Raw genomic sequence first — 6,940 nt, 5'->3', positions numbered from 1 at the left:
ATTTAAAACCGTCTGAGCAACTTGCCGTGGAACAAATATATGTTCCAGATGAGCACTTTGCTCAGACCGAAAAACCAGCAGAAATACAGGTTCGTCGCTATTATACTGGATATGCAATATACCAGAAGGTTTTTTGCAGATTAAAATGCGAAAAATGTGCATATTTAATGAGGAAGAGTGATACTTCTCTACAAGCCTCATCGGAAGCCCTTATAAGGTCCAAAAATTATAAAAGCGCGGATGACCTAAGGCTGGTTAATCCCAATGATAGAGTTTTCGAGATAAGCCGCCTTCAAATGAGCCCCTATAAAGATTTGTTTAAGGAAAATTCTTGCAGAGTGGGTATAAAATCGATGATTTTAGCCCAGATTACTGCAATTACCGAACAAAAATACCTAGAGTGGTACAGCGAGGCTGGAGATTGCCTCGAGCATAGGCACCAATTTTTAGATTTTTTAATAACAGTTTTACTGTTTAAAAACGCGAAATGGCTGGCACAGCAACAGGAAGAGTCTTACAAAAATGAAGTTAAGGCGAGATATTACAACAAAAGAGAGAAACTAAAGAAACTGGTAACATAAGTAGATTGTAGGCCATATTTAATTTTTCTAGCAACTTCCGTGTTATAAAAGGTAAAAGAAATACATATGTATATGAAATACAAATACAATATAAATACTTTACATTATTCAAATAACTAAAATGCATTTCTCTCTTCTCATTTCAGATTCTTCAAAAACTAATAATGTTCTTTTTATTTTTTTCAGGGTAGAATTAAGATGTAAATAGTTTGTAGTAGTAGTAGTAGTTTTAGTATTAGTTATTGTTAGTTAGTTTCAGTATTTATTAATTTAGTAAGTAGTATGAACACGTGAGCCAAGCTTTGAAAACAGCTGGTGAAAAAGACCTAATCTTTATTGATTAGGTTGTGTGAGAATTTGTGGTTGTGGGTAGACAAATTCTGAAAATCGTGTTTAATTAAAATTATATTCTTTTATATGTTTATTTCTAATAAAATGAATTTTCTTTTTATTTTTTCATTTCAGTTTTTAATAAATTAAAATAAGTTTTTTAATAAATTTAAATAAGTTTAAATAAATTAAAATAAGTTTTTTACTAAATTAAAATAAATGTACATGTATTTTCATTTTTATTTAATTTTCAATAAAAATTTTAAAAATTATTTGCCCTAGTTGTCCATTTTATTTTCTCACACATTTCAGCCGATTTTTGTAGAAATTTGACTGGCGTAGAAGCAAAATGCGAAACAATCATACATGTCGTTTGCACATTTGTCTGTATGTTTGCGAAAGCAAATGCTCTACAAAAGCATATTTCTATACTTAAACAAACAATGCACAAGCATACAAACATACATATGCGTACACATATGGATATGTCACCAACAAAAAATTGATCTTGACAAGTCAATATGGCAGCCAAATTGGCGAAGAACAAGTGTAGTAAATTTTACAACAAAAACGATTTCATTCATAAACGCAGGCGCAAATTCCACAAGCAATCTCGCTTCATTCATAAAAACAGAGGCCGTAACATATCCCCGAGCATGCCTTTGCCAACAAGTCTTCTCGCAAAAATCTGCGTCGATATGTATTCACGATCATACATATACATACATACATACATATTTACGCATTTTTGTAGGCGAAGCTGCTACAGCGGCAAGGGGTGACAATCGGCGGCCATTACTTTTTTTTCGGCACAACTCCGATTTTCTACCAGCAAAAGCTGTGACACTTGTGCGCTTCGGTCTTGGTTGCCCGTAACAACATAGATGCCAAAAGATCCGTGCGGTCATTATTGAATGTTTGTACATATGTACATATGTGGCTCGTATTTGTAAGCATGCATATGTCACTCAGAGAATGCTTTTTTACGTTTTCTGTGTTACTTTGTAGATTTTTCTTCAAAGCATTTCTCTTTATTCATTCTCGCATGAATTCGCTCGTTTTACATATATTTCTGCCAGAGAACGTGATCAATTCTGCTAAATAGCAGGGAGAATGGTGAATTCCGTTCCAAAATCTTATAACAGAGCTTAGCCGTCCAATTGAACATCATACAGATTTCGATTTGCACCTTCTCTCTGTTTTATGTTCTCTGTACAATCGATTGCGCCGATTGTGCCCTTGATCCCAAATTTCGTGTAAATTTATTTATTTATTTATATTTAGTTTTATTTATTTATCTTACCCCTTCTTTGTATCTGAAACATCCTGCGCGCTTGAAGGGAAATAAATTTCACTGCCCTTAATATCCATAATTAATTTCGAAATAAAGTGCAGAGCTCTAGACATAAAGGACTGGCTCATAGAGAGCATATAACTATTACCAACGCATTTTTGGTAAGAGCCATGCCCGTAAAAATACAAACACGCCAGGAAACGCAGATCGAAAGGTACTTATATTTGACTCTGTATATCATGCGGCACCAATTCACTTATAAGTAATTTACATAGCGATTTTGGGAATCGAAATGTGTTAATAAATGTTGTGTCTTGCATACTAAAAGGATCGCTTTTGTCTCGCAAACCCTTTAACACTTCCTCCTACCGCCCGATTCCTCCTCCTCAACAATTGCCGCATATACAAAGAATAGCTCCTCCATGCTAATTATAACACTCAATTCTCAATTTTTTAAAAAATGTAAAATATTGATATAAACAAACACAGATGTTTTCTATTATGATGGCTGCTTTCGCACGTCACAGATATTTGTGATAATAGTGAGCATTTGAGCTTTGAATTTTCGCCAGAATAAGGTAACCCTCATTATAGTGAGAAACCTCACTGTGGTGAGGTTGGTGACTTTTGTGAGGGCATGAGAATAGGGCTGTAAGTTAATTTTTATCATTATAACTTTGTTGTTCGATTGCAGTAACAACTCTCTCAGTCAATATTTCTCCGTCCTCCACCACTGTCTTCAGCAATTCGTTTTGTTTCGTTGTAATTTCTCTTTTTACTTGTAGATATAACCGCTGCTGATGTCGAGCTACCTAATGGCGACACTGATGGCGAGTTCGTGAATGTCATTACTGGCGTACACACCGGTTCAGGCGACATTGGTTCCGGTGATCCTATAGCCATAGATGACTAGAACGAAAGTAATATTGAATTCGATATGTTTTAAAGAAAAAATTATTTTAATAATAAACGTGTAAAACTCAGCTTACCACAGTAAATGATTCGTATACTTCAGCAGTATTGGCTGCTGTCAGTCCGATAATTTGATGGACCACATCAAAATGTTTCCACAGCGATGGGCTGCTCCCCGACGGCCCAACTTTTTTCTTTTCCTCTCTGTAATTTAACAAAAGTTAATGATGTTAACAATGTTATGAGGATACATAGTAACCTATATTTTTGTGTAAGATTCCGTATTTTAACATGCACTTATTTTGTAGTAAATTTGTGCGCCATTTGCACAGATATGTCGGCATAGATATGCAAATTACGTTTAGCACGTCGCAAGTATCCGGCTCGTTCCCGCCACAAATCTATTAACGCAACTTCGTCACTGTTTGTCCGCATTGTTCTTAGTTTGTTCCCTTCAATCTAAAAATATTAAAATTAGTTTTTGTAAATATACTGGCACATAATATAATCAGCAATATAGAAACATCTTACCTCTAGCGCTTTCTTTAAATCTTTTTTTTTAATCAGTTGCTTCAAATCTTGAGCCATCCTACCAGTTTTATACACTAAAGCTTTGACTCCCCCAAAAAAAATCCCCAATCGGTCGGCATTGTGTTAAGTTTGTCATGTTCTTTTCTTTAGGCACAAAGTACATAGATGTTTCTTTTCACCAAGAACTCCAATGTAGCATTTGCATAATAAGAAGAGGCTTTGTCCGGCCAAAATACGATTTCATCGTTTTTATAGTGTTTATGTATGAGAGAAACCAAAATTTTGTCCAAACATTGATTGTAGTACTTCTCACGATTTATTGTCAGTCCATTTGTTTCAAAGAATGGCTCAGAAATACGCTTAGGAGAAACAGTTATGTAAAGCATAACTTTGTACTAAATTTTTTTTTAATTTGTACTTTATCTCGGGAGGCGTTATAGACATATTGTATGTGTAATAAACATCGTTGCCCAGCATTTGCGGCGCGCTGAGTGAAAAGTAGCTCTCGTCATCCAAAATGGATGATTTTCCCCTCAAATTCTTGCACATCCATCGACATTGTGATTTTACTTGACTTATCTTCCCTTCGGTGTACTTTGAACAACGCTGGTTTTTTCTGGCTTTAATGTTAAGTCCATTTAATGTTTTGCAGATATATGGCTGTGAGCACTCGAATTTTCGTGCGTTTTGACTTATGCAATCCTTATTGCTGAACGCTGTCTTCAGCTTCCGAATGTTTTGGGGCGTCAAAACAGTCGGCTTTCTTCCAAAATTCGGTTGCCTTTCAATTTTTATAGTATTAATATTGAGTATATTGTTCTTCTGGAGACGCCTTCCGCCATAATATGCACACACGTAAACTTTTTTCCAGCGGTTTCATGTGTTTTATAAAAATGTACAACGCTGTCGCAGAGGTGTTGCTGCTTAGAAGAAATTTTAAGCACTAATTGGATTTGTAAGCTGTTACAAATTACACGTCAAAGCGATGATTCAATCAGGTCGCCAATTGCGTAATATTAGCATTTGAAAAATAAAAACAAGAAAAAACGTTAACTTCGGTTGCACCGTAGCTAAATACCCTTCACAGGTGCATTTCTGTTAGTAACTATGTGTTCAATTTGTATGGCAGCTATATGTTAAAGTTAACCGATCTGATTAATTTCTTCGGAGATTACATTGTTGCCTTTGAAAATAATATCAACCAAATTTCGTGAATATATCTTGTCAAATATGAAAGTTTTCCATACAAGCATTTGATTCCGATCGTTCAGTTTGCATGGCAGCTATATGTTATAGTGGTCCGATATCGGCCGTTCTGACAAATGAGCAGCTTCTTGAAGAGAAAATGACGTTTGCAAAATTTCAAAAGGATATCTTAAAAACTGAGGGACTAGTTCGTATATATACAAACAGACAGACGGACAGACGGACATGGCCAAATCGACTCAGCTCGACATACTGACCATTTATATAAATACTTTATAGGGTCTCCGACGATTCCTTCTGGGTGTTACAAACTTCATGACAAACTTAATATACCCTGTTCAGGGTATAATAACAAAATAGCAGACCATTGAATTTAATGTAGATTTTTAGTTATAACCCGTTATATGAACCATTGTTTTCCGAAAAATGGTAAAAATTTAAATTGTTTTTACAAAATCGGGAAAAAGTAGGTAAAAGTAATTTTAATTTTATTTCGCTTTAATTTTATTTTTTAATTTTTAAATAAATTAATATTTCAAATCGTCACCTGAAATGCAAAATAACGTATCATCAAAAAATTTAAAATTGAGTTTTTTACTAATTACGATTCACCACATCATATTACATATGTGTCACAAATTTTAAGCTTGTGGGATCAAAAATACCCAAGCTACTTATATTAAAAATTAAAAAAAAACGTATCATCAAGTGCTTGATTTCGTTAAACAAAATAACGTATCATCACTCATGTACTTGTATGTAAATATAACAGGGTGTTTTTTTTTTATATCGAAGGTAGCCTTCATTTATCGTTTATGTTTATTTTTAGTGATTAAGTTCAATGCGCTTTGGTTAGTTTAGGCTACATGGTTGATCGAACGTGGACTACTATATACATATATGTAGTTCTTTGTGAGGCCATAGAAAAGAAGAACTCTGGTGTTCGAACTTATAAATTTACAAAAAGCTTCCCGCCAGTTCGGTGGGATGTCTGAAGGTATGCACCCCCCAGTGATTAAGACTAGACCTCCATAACGCAAGACAGCCAAGCAGGAAGTGTTGAGTTGTTTCCACCTAATCTTCTTCCATACACCTTCTGCACATGGCGTCTGGTAGGATTCCCAGCCTTACTGCGTGGAAGCCAATAGGGCAATGGCGTGCTACAAGCCCCAAAACTAGGGAAAGGCTGCCTTACTGAGGGCAAAGAGATCACTAGATCTCATGCTAACGATCTTGGGACAAAAGACTTTTTCAACATCGTGTGTAAAAATTGTGGCCCAGCAGTAATAGAATAGGATACGGGAGCACAGATACGCTCCCATTCTACCGATAGCGGTTCCAGGGTGCCTCTTCTTGCTAGCTCATGTTTCCTGCAATTCCGCTGTGGTCTGGCACTCATATCATTCTTATCACAAAGACACTCGATGCTATTGATAGCAAGGTTATGTCTTCGATCAGCTCTGAATTCTCTCATTGCCGCTCTGCTATCTGAGTCGATGGTCACTCCTCTGAAGGAGGCTGCTCTCCGGAGTAGTAAATCTACTGTTACCTTAATGGCTCCAATCTCGGCAAAACACTGCAATACTTGAGAAGTTGGAGAAACTGGAGTTGATAGAGAGCTCCTGACAGTAGACCCGTCCACCTTTGACCCATCCGTGAAGAAGCTCACTGTCCCTTTTCTCCAATGCCTTCTTCCCACCCACAGCTCCCTCGGTATATGGGTAGAGAAGGAGCCGCCAGAGTTCGTTTTAGCGACTCCATGATCCAAGTGATCAGACCCGTGCTCTTTTAGGAAATCAGAAGCCTATTCTTTTGCAAAGTTTAACAATAACTAAGAAGAAATGGCAACATCTGCAGGACCTAGAAGCTTTAATTCCAGCAGACTGTTATTACTTATATGATATTGGGCCTACCGTTAGATGACATCGACGACAACACAAATGACATTTACCATCCCAACGGGGATTGAATTTCCGTTAAAACAACAACAACAACAACTTATATGATAATATACCTTTTGAATAATTAGTTATTTAGTAAATAATAATTAAACATTATCCTCATTTTTTAGCTTGAAATATTTAAA

At 35.9% G+C, this 6,940-nt stretch overlaps 1 pseudogene; it reads right to left on the bottom strand.

The window, feature by feature from the left end:
• Window positions 1–2,861: 2,861 nt before the first annotated feature.
• On the bottom strand, window positions 2,862–3,705 carry LOC126767233 (uncharacterized; annotated as a pseudogene).
• Window positions 3,706–6,940: the final 3,235 nt, after the last annotated feature.

The sequence above is a fragment of the Bactrocera neohumeralis genome, unplaced genomic scaffold, assembly GCF_024586455.1.
Source record: "Bactrocera neohumeralis isolate Rockhampton unplaced genomic scaffold, APGP_CSIRO_Bneo_wtdbg2-racon-allhic-juicebox.fasta_v2 ctg4851, whole genome shotgun sequence".
Lineage (NCBI taxonomy): Eukaryota > Metazoa > Arthropoda > Insecta > Diptera > Tephritidae > Bactrocera > Bactrocera neohumeralis.
Note: the sequence above shows the minus strand (reverse complement) of the source record. Positions and strands in the feature narration are given on the sequence as shown.